The sequence below is a fragment of the Hyaena hyaena genome, unplaced genomic scaffold (genome assembly GCF_003009895.1).
Source record: "Hyaena hyaena isolate Hyena2069 unplaced genomic scaffold, ASM300989v1 scaffold_1126, whole genome shotgun sequence".
In the NCBI taxonomy this organism is placed as follows: Eukaryota; Metazoa; Chordata; class Mammalia; order Carnivora; family Hyaenidae; genus Hyaena; species Hyaena hyaena.
The window spans coordinates 134,614-148,651 of record NW_024081760.1 but is presented as its reverse complement, the minus strand read 5'-3'; the positions used below and the strand labels follow the sequence as shown (position 1 = coordinate 148,651).

Sequence of the window (14,038 nt, the reverse complement as noted above, 5' to 3'; positions counted from 1 at the left end):
AAAAAAAAAAAAAAAAAAAAAAAAAAGAAAAAGAACGGGATTAGTGCTAAATGTGAGCTACATAATCAAATCCACAATGTCACCATAAATATATATAATGCCCTCTGATACTGTTACATTATAGCTACTCTTTTAAACCACAGAAACTTTAACTTATTTTTTTACCAAATACTGAAACTGAGAAGAACAAAAGCCTTGTTATCGTTGACGTTCTAGAAAGATCGTATGGCACTGCAAAAACTATGCCACATACAAGAATGGCATGAGATGCATGGAAAAATGGCTCGATGGATGGAAACTCGAATTGGCCATAAACATCAAGGATAAAAAACAACTTTCCAAAGTAAGGCTGTGGTCCAAATTCTACCCAGGCTAGTTGACTCTGGAGAGAAAAATGCCAGCCCAGCTCAGTAAGAGAAGATCCATATCTGAGTATTATTTTGCCTCCGAGCAATGGCATGGCCTTGTGCCAAGGGAGGACAAAAATTCTTCTGATGATTCATTAGAAGTGTAGTCAAAGGAGACGCTGTTCCTTAACTTTTTGGAGAAGCCCCGTTCAGCATTCAAGCAATGGAACAGCATCACTGGAAAGCTCCAGAGGAAGCCGCACCTTTCACCAGACTAGCTGTGCTCAGGTGTAGACCATGCTTGCCCTCCGGCCCCCTTCCTTGGGTGCTCTTAATTAGGATATTACCTTCAGGAGAGAAGTCAAGGACATCTCCCCTTATCCCTATGCCGCCATATTAAAAGCATGAGCATTTGGAGAACTTGAATGTATGTTCTGAATTCTGACTTCTGGCCCTCAATCAGCCGTTAGCTTACCACACACGGCGTGTGGAACAGTTAACTAAAAACTCAGTATCCTGAGAAAATTTTCAAGAGTAACGGAAAAAAAAACACAGGTCAAAGAGAAAGAGGATCAGAATCCATGTGAGAGGTCATTTAAATGAGAAAGCAAGCATATCTTCAAAGGGGGGAAAAAGCATTTAAAGTATTTCATTTCTAAGATCGATTTTAGTAATAAAAGCGATTAAGCTATTTGGGGACCTTATTTCTCTCAGGTTATTTCCAATGATCAAGTTTCATGAAATTTCAAACAAGGCCATTGGCTTTAACTAGAGTTTTTAAAAAAAATGTGTTTGAAAAAAGAAAGTGTGGAGCACCTAGGGGGCTTGGTCGGCTGTTCTTGTACATCAGACTTAGGCTCAGGTCATGAACTTCGAGATCATGAGTTCGAACCCCACATTGGGCTCTCCTCTGTCAGCCTGTCCGTGCAGAGCAAGCTTCAGATCCTGTGTCCCTCTCTCTGCCTCCCCCCCACCTGGGGCGTGAAGTTGCTTATAGCACAGAATAACGGTGAATATTAAAATATTTAATAAAATATTAAAATAGAGTGGTCTCTAAAATAAAATCAGAAAAAAAAAACTCATCCTCTAGTTCCAGCGAGAAAGTACTGCCATTCTAAAGTAGCTTATCTCAAAAAGAGGAAAAGAGCTAATATCCACTCTAATGTCCTTTGAATTTAACTGGACTCCAAGTGTTTTTAATGCTTTGGGCTTTAAAGTGTATAATTTACTTAAAAAGGCACATGATGGAGATGGAAAACACACGCTTTATTTTCTGTGTTGGGAGACACTTTGGTTTCCCTCCCCAGCCTTTGTCATGTCCCTCCACGTATCAATTAGGCTAAATGGGCTCTGCTGTTGAATCAACTTCACATTGGCCTGGGATCACGAAATCGCTTCATTATGTTATTAGTTGAAAAGCTTTTCTCGGCGGTTCCTGAATCTCCTCCCAGGCGGGGCACTCCAGCACACACAAGAAGACACACACCTTTCTCAAGCTGCTAAGCAAAATACCCTCCTAGATGAAGGATGCTAAATGGGAAACTTTCATAACCCGCCATTGTCCAGTCTCCGGTCTTCTGTCTCCCGCCACCTCCCCCCCACACCCCTGCAACTCCTAGATTTTGATTCAATGCATCCCCAAACTTACAAAGCAGCTGTTAACGGAGATAGGAGTTAACAGCAAAGTGTGTATAGAGGGGTGTATTTCGTTAAGGAGAAAGGTGTGTCTGTGTGTGTTCGAGAGAGGAAGTTTCATGTTTTGTATGCTACGTGGAGGAGTTGAATACATTTCTTGCTTTCAAAACCTTAATTAGAAACATCAACTCGAAAAGTAAGGATCCCGAAAATTAGAAAAAAAAAAAAAAAACACCCTCGCTTTACAGGAGTGAACTACAAAGTTCAAATGCCTGTGTACAGGGCAGTTATTAAAGCCGGCATTCAAATGAGAGATGGGTTTAAGGTGTGCCTTTAAAAAAAATTTTTTTTTTAATGTGTATTTATTTTTGAGAGACAGAGCGCACGTGGGGGAGGGCCGAGAGCGAGGGAGACAGAATCCGAGGCAGGCTCCAGGCTCTGAGTTGTCAGCACGGAGCCCGACACGGGGCTCGAACTCCCAGGCTGTGAGATCGTGACCTGAGCTGAAGTTGAAGGCTTCACCGACTAAGCCACCCAGGCGCCCCTAAGGTGCGCCTTTTAAACTTTGGACTTGCCCATTTCTAGGGCCGTTCCTGGGCAGGACGGGGAGCGTCGCTGCTCGGTGAGGGATCCTAAAGGTCCCCGGGGCGGGGAGCCGCGGACCCCGCCGCTGCCGAGCCCAGGTGCAAGCGGGGCAAGGACGGGAAACCGAGCCCCGCAGGCTGGGGCGCCTCCCTTCCACCTCCGGACACACCTCCCGAGGCCCCGGCACCGTCTCCCGCTGCAAGAGGCACGCGGTGCAGACGCACGCGCACCGCCGCCGAAGCTGCCTTCCTCCCACACACATACCCGCGCCCCGACTCCCAGACCCGGCTCCCCCCGACATGCCTCAGTTGGCGTCCTCCGGAGCAAATCCATTTTGGAGGCAGCCCCCTGGCAAGGACGCCGGGCAGCCTCTGTCCCAGCCCCACAACCCGCCCCCCCCCCCCCCCCCACCCCACCGCCAGCGGCCGGCGCCCGCGCAAGTGGCCGAGGGTCAAGGCCAGTAGCCCGGGCTGCGGCGGGGCACCGCGCCCCCCCCCGCCCCCCTTACTTGGAGTTGCGAACGCCGCGCGCGCTCGGGCCGCCTTTGTTGAACGGGGCGAGGCTCTGCGCTCGGTCCGGTGCCGGGTGGCCGCTGCCCGCGCGCCGCTGCTGCGCCCTCCCTCCGGGACGCTGGCTCGCCCGGGGGCCCCGCTGCCCTCTCCCCGCTTCGGCTCGGCCTCGGCTCGGCGGCTCGGTCGGCGGGGTTTGGGGCGCGCGGGCGGGGAAGTGAGTCCTGCCTCGGCCTGCGCTGCGCCCTGCTGGGGAGGGGACGGAAGGGAAATGGAGAAGGGGAGGGATGAGCGGAGCGGGCAGGGCGAGGACGCAGGCTGGGCGAGGGAGGGAGCGCGCCTTTCCCCCGCGAGCTGATTGGGAAGCTCATTAAAGGCAGGAGGCTCCGGGGCCGCTCTCTCCCCGCAGGAGCGAGCGCACGGGTTTGAACCAGGAGATGAAACGGGGTTTTGTGTTTCGCAGGGACCCACACCGCCTTTGTCTCCCAAACTTTAAGCCTGACCTGGGCTTTAGGTGGGTGCACGCCCCCGCTTAGCAAGGACCGCTTTAAAAGGACAGCTGGTAAATTTGAGGGTACAATTTGGGCCCCAGACTTTTTTTTTTTTTAAATGATATTCGGGATGAAAAAGCCCGATCATCAAAAGGAAACTCTCATTCCTCCCCACGCTCCAAAACCCTTCCCTGCACGCAGCTGCGGCTTCTTCAGCCGTCAGTCGTGTCCCACCTGCGCGTCACAAATGTGAAAAGTCCTTTCTTGCGCTTGTCACAAAGAGTGGCAGATGTCTGAAGGTTCCCAATTAAATGCTGCTTTCCTTTAGGGGGCTTTTTCCTTTTTTGGGCTTCCTTGGTGCCTTTAGTGACCTATTTAGTGACATGCCTTTGACACCCAAGAGTTTTGGGAGCTTAATGTAGCTCAGATTCTGGGCTTCGTAAAACTCAGAGGCTGGGCTGCGTGGCTTGCTCTCTGGATTTCCATGAAGTTGCATTGAGAAACGATGCTGAGACAACACAGCTAGCGTTGTCTGGCTCACACGTAGTTGGTTATTTACGATACAGATACGACAAAAGTATTGCATAAGTAATTACAAAGTATAAAACAAACTTCCCCCAACATTTCAAAAAGTAACTTTCGCCATTTTCTGGTACTCCTCAGTTCTTGTCTGCTGCTAGCCTTCCCCTTTCACTGCCATTCAGCTCATGATTTGATGGCATCCTCCCCCAAACGGTTGCAAAATACACTTCCATTTTCCACATTCTGAGGTTACATCCCTTCAATCTGATAAAGATCTATTAAGCTCCTTCTATAACTCTTAACATGGACATTTGGTTAGAAGCACACCAAACCCGTAAATTAGAAGCATTGTTTTGTGGCAAGGAGTTCTTAGAAACTTTGGGCTCTTATGTTGACTGCTGCCTGGACAAATGTCCCATGAAGGGACCAGCTAGGGACAAAGAGACATCTCTGTAAGTAGACCTTTTAATCGGTCATTTTTTTTTTCAAAAGGGGAGGCATCAGCAACTCACATGTAAGCCTCCTGTCTGTCCCTATAACCCAACTCTTCATACGCTTGCCACATACCATCCTAAGGCAAAATAAATAAGGAGCTGTCTTCCCTCGACACCCAGATTTCATGTTGTCCCTTTGCCTGTTGTGATTCCATGTTCGCAACGAAGTAAGGATGGTGGTTTTAGTGTGGTTCCAGCTGCATAAATTGTGGAGGAATGCACAGTGTCACTTTTTATATTTTCCAAGGCTCTTTTCTGAAAGACACTTCTCTACATTTACCATCATTCCTACAGGGTAGAGTTTCTAGGCCTTCAGACAAGGGGTTATCCATCTTCCATTTCTTCCTAAACTTTATCTCACCATTGCAAATATACATGTTGCTAGCAGTAAGGACGGTGCTTCTCTGCAGGGCTGATACAGTGAGCATGCCGTCCCCCATGACTTCCTCTCCATTACTTGAATTGTATCAAAACTACAACCCTGGATTCAGCTAGCAATATATGAAAATTCTTGATATCAGTGGTTCTCAGCCAGGAACAGTGTTGCTCTCCAGGTGACATCGGATGATGTACGGAGACATATTTGGTTGTCACAGCTTAGGAGAGGGGGTTGCAACAGGTGTCTAGCAAGCAGAGGCCAGGGATGCTTCTAACTGCCCGATGGTGCACAGAACAGCCCTCTGTCCCACGATGTTAACAATGCTGAGATTAAGAAACCCTCACTAAATTACTATCATGTTTTTTAAATATAATGGGATATTAAAGGGTTTTTTTTTTTTTTAAAGAAATACCCATCTCTGGGTTGAGACTAATCATAATTGACGCCATCCCAGTACTTAACACCAAGGTTCAAGGAGAAGATATTTTCAAATGCACTCTGAAGTGTTCAGTTCACATCCAACCTGATGCATCAACTGGGTCCACTGATTGCAGATTTCAAGTCATTCCATTCACTTCGCCAACATTCTTTGAAAACTCAAGAGTTGTTTTTTTTTTCAGTTTTGTAAAAATGTTTATTTTTGAGAGAGAGAGAGAGAGAGAGAGCATGAGCAGGGGAGGGGAAGAGAAAGAAGGAGACAGAATCTGAAGCAGGCTCCAGACTCTGAGCTGCACAGAGCCTAACATAGGGCTCGAACACACAAATGGTGAGAACTTGACCTGAGCCGAAGTCGGATGCTCAACCAACTGAGCCATCCAGGCACCACTTGAAGATTCAAATTTTTGAGTGAATAGAGCTATGAACAAAAACAGATAAAACTCCTACTATACTATAGCTTAAATTTTTGTTTATGTAAACAAACTTAATTACATTTTTAAAAAATGTGAAAAGTGCTATGGAAAAAAAGAAGACAGTAAAGGAAGGTAAACTTGCCAATTTAGGGGAGGAAAGTCTCCCTGGGGTGAAACCGGAGAGAAGAGTTAAATGAATTGAGGGAGTTGGCCACATAAATATTTGGGAGGAGAATCACCAGGCAAAGGGATCAGTCAGTGCAAAGGCCCTGGGGTCTGACCTTGCCCCATGTGTTAGAGGACCAGGAAGGAGGCCACTATGGCAGGAACATGGTGGGTGGAGATAGGCATCTAGGTCAGGCAAGTAATGGGTCAGATCATGCATGACCTTTGTCTAACGTAAGAAATTCTACTTCTGCTCTCAGTGAGGTGGGAAGCCCTTGAGAGTGACAACATGTGATTGCTTTACTATGGTCTGTGGTGAGTAGAGCACAGGTGCGTAAAGATGGAAACAGAGATAGGAGGCGGCGGCAGCAATCCACTGTCGGAACTTCTCCCTGTCTCTTGTGGAGAATGACTAATTGCTAACACCCTTTCACCCTTTCTCTGCCCCCCAGAAGCTCCCCAGTGGTCCCTGTGGCTTGCTAAGGCCCTCTCCCCTCCCCCCCGCCAGGGCCCAGCCTTTCCAGGTGTAATTAATGAGCCCCTGCATGAATGCTACCAGGCTCAACTCTGGCCAATGCAAGACAACCTAAAGCCATAGAAGTTATAACATGTCCTAAGGGTGTTTGGGAAATGAGGCCACTGAGTGTCTCTTGGATCACCTACTTGGCAGGGTGTTGAGATTCTTGATGACCATTCCGGGTGCTGCGAGGCCCCTACCGGGGCAAAAGGACTATATGTCAGGCTCAGCAGTGTGATGGAAGCCCCATTAATACCCTTCTCTTCCTGTCTCTGAACTATTCTAAAGGTAATTTTTAAAAAACTTTATTTTTTTGACCACTGTGACTAGATTACAACTTACTTCTCTATTTGATAATTTTTATAAGGAGTATTTGTTTTTTTTTGTTTTGATTTAAGAAAACACAGGAAAGTCAACTAAAATGGCTTAAATCTTCTGGGACCTGATCTCAAAACAGACAGGCTGGTAAAGTCAGGGCTTCAAAGCCTTCAAGGACCAAGTGTTACCATCTTTCGACTCTGCGCCTTCAATTTGTGAACCAAGGCTTTTCAATATGGTTTCAAGAAGCTCCAGGCATATGTGGCTTAAAATAAAGAAGGCCGAAACCCCAAGGGACCCCAGCCACATGACCACAAAGATCACGCCAGCAAAAGGAAAAGGTAGAACGGATTTGGGAAGCAACCAACATTGCCTGTAAATTTTATGAATTTATACTTGATCAGTCAGGCTGTTCTGAATCTAAGTGTTAGGAATCTAAGCCCCTCAGTCTTGCCTTTCTCATCAAGAGCTAAACTATCAAGGTTCTAAAGTGGCAAAACTGAGTAGCAGGCCTTGGATCTCATCAACACTCACCCAGAAAATCAAGCCTGAAATATCCAAAAAGAGTTTGAGCACCCATTATAAGAAAATAAAATTTACAGACCAGTATCCCTCAAGAACATAAATGCAGATACCCTTAACCAAACCAAATGTCACCAAACCAATGCCCATAATGTATAGAAAAAGAGAATACTGTACATCACATTGAATGTTTATACCTGGAACACAAGTTTGGTTTTACACTAGAAAATCAAATGGCATAAGTTAATTTGCTTCTCAGCTACTGCAAGCTTCTTGAGGGTGGACATTTACATGCAGCCTGTGAATTTCCAGAGAAAAGGGGGCTTCCTGAACAGACTTAATACTGGCATTTTTAAAGAGCTTAGGGGGAAGGCTTAGGAGGTAAGCTCATTGGGTAAGAAAGACAAATTATAAGGACAGTTGATGGATCTTCTTGTTTATAAAACTTTAATGAATAAATGGTGTGAATGGTTTGGAAAAAAAAAGAAAATCAAATGGCATAATTCACTATATTAACAGAATAATCAGAGGAACAAAAGGAACACATTTATACATATAGGGAAAAGCATCAGAAAAAAACTCAACACCCATTCATGATAAAAATTCTCAGCAACTTACGAATATAACTGGGGCACCTGGGTGGCTCAATGGGTTAAGTGTGCCACATTGGCTCAGGTCATGATCTTGCAGTTTGTGAGTTCAAGCCCCGCATCTGACTCGGTGCTGACAGCTCAGGGCCTGGAGCCTGCTTCGGATTCTGTGTCTCTGTCTCTCTCTCCTCCTTCCCCACTCATGCTCTGTCTCTCTCTGTCTCAAAAAAAAGAATATAACTGAACATCTTTGTTCTGGTAAGGCATGTCTGCAGAAAGCCCCTAGCTAATGTGACACTTTCTCATGAAATAGAATGCTTTCCATCAAAGGTGCAGAACAAGGCAAAAATTACCATTCCTACCACTTTTATTTGATGTTGTACTAGAGTTAGCTAGTAAAATAAGGCCAGAAAAAAAGAAGCAAAAATAATGGAACAAGGTCCAATTGTTTTTATTCTCGTATGGCATGTGTATCTATAGAGACAATTGTCAGTAATTCATAGAAAATCATTTAGAACTTATTAAGTGCCCTTAGCTAGATAGAAGTTCAAAATATTAAAAATCAATTTTATTTCTAAATTTTAGCAATTAGTCAGTGGAAAAATAAATGTTAACACTTGTATCTCAAAAGCATAAACTACTAGTGAGATAAATTTAACAAAACATGTCCAAGGCTTAGACACTGAAAAACACCAAAGATTTCTGATGGAAATGATAGAGCACAGAAATAAATGGGAGAGATTCGTTACGTTCATCAGTCTGAAATTTTAAGACTGTTAAGATGTAAATTCACTCCATTCTTTATCTACAGACTCGGTGTAATCCAAACCAAATCCGAATAGATTTTCTAATTGAAATTGACAAACTCGTACCAAAATTTCTATGGCAGTGCAAAGGATCTCAAATAGAACATTTTTTAAATAAAGAACAAAGTTAGAGGACTCACACTGCTTGATATTGAATCCCAGAATAAGGCTAAAATAATCATGATTATTGTGCAATCCTGGCATAAGGATACACTTCTAGATCAATGGAAACCAAACCATCAATTCACAAATAGACTCGAACATATTTCATGGAGAAAGGCTCGTCTTTCCAACAAATGGTCCCAAAAGACTGAATATTCATGTGGAAAAAATAAATTTCTACACTCTAGAGAAAAATAAACTCAAAATGGATTGTGGACCTAAATATAAAAGCAAATGCTATACAAGTTTTGAAGACTATAGGAGGAGAACATCTTTGTTACCTTGGGTAGGAAAAGGTTTCTTAGATAAAATATAAACAGTGCAAATTGTTATTAAAACACTGATAAATTGAATTTCATAAGAATGAAAATTCTGTTCTTTGAAAGCTACCATTGAAAATAATACTAAGGTAATCCTGAGAGTACCAATAAATATTCTCAAGCACATATCTGACAAAGATTGTCAGGATATTAAAGATTTCATATAACTGAATAATCAGAAGTCAATGCAACTTTTTAAAATGATCAAGGGGTGCCTGGGTGACTCTGTCAGTTAATCGTCCGACTTTGGCTCAGATTATGATCTCACGGCTTGTGAGTCTGAGCCTTACATTGGGCTCCTTGCTGACAGCTCGGAACTGGAGCCTGCTTCGGATTCTGTCTTCCTCTCTCTCTGACCCTCCCCTGCTCACGCTCCATCTCTGTCTCTTTCTCTCAAAGATAAATAAACATTAAAAGTACATAAAAATAAACAAAATAATAAAAAACGGTCAAAAGATCTCCATAGACACTTCACGAAAGAAAATACGTGAATCCCAATAAGCCTATGAAAAAATGCTTCACATCATTTTCCTTATCAAGGAAGTGTAAACTAAACCCCAGTGAGATACCACCCCATACCTACTGAAAGAGCTAAAAGTAAAAAGATTGACAATCCCGGCAAGCCTAGGTGGTTTGGTCAGTTAAGTGTCTGACTCTTGACTTCAGCTCAGGTCATGATCTCACCATTCAGGAGTTTGAGCCCCGTGTCAGACTCCACACTGGGTATGGAGTCTGCTTGAGATTCTCTCCCCCGCCCTCTCTCTGCCCTTTCCTCACTCATGGTCTTTCTCTCTCACTCCCTCTCAAAAAAAAAAAAAAAAAAATAGACTGACAATCCCAAGTATTGGTGGGAATGAAATATAAAATGGCACAACCACTTTGGAAAATAGTTTTGCAGGTGCTCATAACTAAACATACGTCTACCATATGATCCAGGCTTTTCACTGTTGGGTATTTACTCAAGTTAAATACAGATATGTGTCTCACTGCCTTTTGTGAACATAAATGTCCATATAGCATCCTTATCTGTAATAGCCCCCAGTTGGAAATGCATCAATTGATGAATGTGTTGATCAAATCTGATAGATCCATTCAATGAGATATTATTCAGAAATAAAAGAATAAATGTTGATACCTGCAACAACATGGATCAACTGCAAAATCATTATACTGAGCCAAACAAGTCAGACACTTAATGAATACATACTGTGTGATTCCACTATATGAAATTCTAGAAAAAGCACACCTAATCTGCGTTGACAAAAAACCAGATCAGTGGTTGTAGCTGTGACTACAAGTTGAGGTTGGAGAGCTGGGTAAAACCACGAGATATTCTACTGACATGGTGGTTACATAGAAATACACATTTGTCAAAAATCATCAAACTGTATGCCTTATGTGGGTACTTTTTATTGTATATAACTAAAACTATTAAATGTACCTCAATAAAGTTTATTTATAAAACAAAATAGATAGTATGGTATAGTGTTTAACAGCACTGGCTGCAGTCAGATTGCCTGGTTTCTAAACTTAGCTCTTTCACTTACTAGCTGTGTGACCTTTGGTAAGTCACATGACCACTCCATGCCTTGGTTTACCATTTGTGAAGTGAGGATAATAACAATGCCTGCCTTACAAGTTTGCTAAGTAAATTAAGCTTTTAGCATGTTCAGAACATTACTTGCTAGTGAGTAAACATTATATCATCATTTGTTACCTTAACAAAGACTCTTTAAAATCTCCTCACTAAATTCTGGGCCAGATGCTGCATTAAATTAGCAATAGATGCATGTGAAAACAAGATGTATCCTAAGACTTTCAGAAGGACACTCCTTTATTTTCTTTAACTTTTTAATTATTTTTTAAAGTTTTTATTCCCTTAATTTTGAGAGAAAGAGAGAGGGAGGGAGGGAGAAGCAGAGAGAGAAGGAGAGAATCCCAAGCAGGCGCCATGTTGTCAGTGCAGAGCCTGATGAGGGGCTTGATCCCACGAGCCGTGAGATCATGACCTGAGCCAGAATCAAGAGTTGGATGCTTAACTGAACGAGCGACGCAGGTGCCCCATAAACTCCTTTATTTTAAGAAATCCATTTTTCTTTGTTAATTTCCTATAGTAGATTGCTGACTGCTGTCTGCAGTGGGATGTTACCCTGGAAGGCTGTCTGCGGTGTGGAGATGCCCACCCAGCCAGCCCCTGGATTCTGCTTCAGGCTCAGCTCACGCAGGGCAGCACTGGCAGGGAGGCATACAAAAAGGCAGCATCACACCTGAAGGCCTGCATCCTGTCGTCAAAGAAATTGAGCACACAGCATTACTGATAAAAGCTTCTGAGTTTATAGGAAAAGGTGGTTGTCTCAGTCCAGAGGAAAAAGGATCCACCTCAAAGGTTAGTAAAAAAGACCACTTAATAGAAAAGGAAGGATTTATGCTGGGTTTCAAAGACTGGCTTTAAGAAAGCATGATACGTAGAGTCAGAGCTCGTTATTATTCCAGCGGGGGGGAGCCCACAAAGTCCAGGAGGAATACTGGTGATGGTTCACGGGCTACTTTGGTGGAGGCAAAGGCCTGGGAGCCGTCCTAAGCTGGAGTGATGTCCATGCGTGGCAGATCTTGAATCTGCGTTTGTCGTAGTCACAACAGAGACATGGGGTCTTCTAAAATTGACTGACACGGTGCCGGTAATATTTAGGAAAGCTGATGTATAAAGAAAGCATGGAGGCCATCTAAATGAAGGAAAACCTATTAAGAACATGTCATCTGGTCAATCTCTTATTCAAGAACCTAAACTTTTATGGAATCATGTAAAATTTATTTGAAGGGCATCATTTAAAATTTGGCCTTCGATAATACACTTAATTTCTTATTGTCTCCAATGAATTCTTTCTAGGGTAGCCAGGTAGCTGTCACCAGGGCCCTCTGGGTACAATGTGCTGCTTTATGCCTCATTGGTTCTTGCTGTGTTCTGCACCGATAAGGTCTTCCCTGCTTTGCATTTACCTACACCCTATCTTCTGCCAAGTTCCTCCTATGCCATGAGCCTTTCCAGGATTACACAGCCACACTGAGCTGCCCCATCACCACCGCCACCTCTCTCAGGGGTCATAGTTCATTTAGCAAAACAACAGCAACAACAAAACGCAGCTAGTTGTCATTTGTAAGGAATGCAGATGCAAAAATATGGGGTTGAAAAGTATGGATGGAGAGTCCCTTCATCTGCTGCCGGTTAGTTTCTGACTGTGGATAAATCACTAAGGGCTCTCGACTCTGATTTTCTTTAAAGTATAATAGGACCAGGAATCTTCAAGTTTCCTGCTACTCTGAGTGTGGGATTCGACATTTTACTACAATTTTATGAATTTGAAAGCCCCAATTTCACCGGAACAAAATCCATCTTTCTTTTATTTTTGTTAAATGTGTATTTATTTTAAGAGAGAGAAAGAGAGGGGTGAGGGGGGGCAGACAGTGAGGGAGGCAGAGAATCTGAAGCAGGCTCCAGGCTCCGAGCTGTCCGCACAGAGCTCAACATGGGGCTCAAACTCACAAGCTATGAGATGCTTAACTGACTGAGCCATGCAGGTGCCCTCCATCTTTCTTTTAATTCCCCCACTTTAGTATTGCCATGTTGAAGTGCTGTGCAACACTACCCTCTTTGAATAATTAACTTTTACCAGGTCTTCCACATATATTTTCTCATTTGATGTACATCAGGAACCCTATAAGAATGGATGTCATTATTGCTACTTTATAGCTGGGGAAGCAGAAGTTTAATCGGCTAATAATAAGAGAGGAGGGTGACAGCTTTTCACATTTATATGCCCTCTCTCCCCACCCTTCACTCACTCCCTCTGCCACTCAGCCGGTTTCAGAAAATATACATACTTTATATCTGAGATTAATTTCTCACTAATGACAGTTCTGTAATATAATGAAAAGGAGCTTAGCCTATGCACATGTACTCAATTTAGATCTTCCTTAAGACTTTGAGACTTTGTTTCTTATATCAAAAGGGTTTTTTTCTTAGGGGAATCAGGCAAAGAGATGTGAGCCTGAGTCATTTTGTTATGATATGTTGGGGCTCTGTGGGTTTATTTTAAGATCAGTTGCTCTTTAGCAATTCATAGTCCTAGTTTTATTTTGGAAATGACTTTCAGTTTCCATTGCATATGAATATTTAAGACAAGATTATTATTATTTGAGACCAAAGTTTATTCTTTGGAACTAGCAGAACATTTTCTGAGAGATTCCAGTATTATGTGGCTCCAGGACCTATTAGTACGGATAGATTCTGCAAAGTGTACACTCCCTACCTGCGCACAAGTACACGATTATGAACACACAGGCAAAGATGGGATCGAAGGAAATCTATACATTCATGTACACATGAACGCAGATTATCTAGAAATTGAATGAATTGTGCCCGCAAATTATGTTTACCAAAATTGCTCCTTCAGATGAAATTTCAGAAGTCATTGGTTCCCTGGAGGGGGAGAAAGCAAAAGAAGCCTTAAGACACTGAATACCTTGTTTGTCCAAGGTTAACCCACAGTGTCTTGTATCTATACAGCAATTTTCCTTTCAAGGACATACCAGACTATCCATTTCCTGCTAAATGTGCATAACGAAATAGATACAGATGTTGGACTGCTGAGTTGGAAGTGGAAATTTTCTTCTTACTCCTAGGGGTACCAGAGTCCGCAGCGATTTCTGCTTCTGCCCTCCCCACCCCCACACACACCCCCACACCGGCTTGGGTTGTGCATGAAAAGGGAGATTCTGTGACTAATATCAATGAGACAAAGAAATGAAAGCTCTCTAATCCCTGGGC

General features: G+C 43.4%; 1 protein-coding gene across 1 annotated transcript in view; it reads right to left on the bottom strand.

Moving 5' to 3' along the window:
• Window positions 1-3,352, bottom strand: part of PTN (pleiotrophin) — a 104,938-nt gene extending 101,586 nt beyond the window's left edge. Inside the window, exon 1 of the mRNA XM_039222425.1 lies at window positions 3,076-3,352. The gene's annotated coding sequence lies outside the window, so the exon portion shown is untranslated. The remainder of the gene's footprint in view (window positions 1-3,075) is intronic.
• Window positions 3,353-14,038: the final 10,686 nt, after the last annotated feature.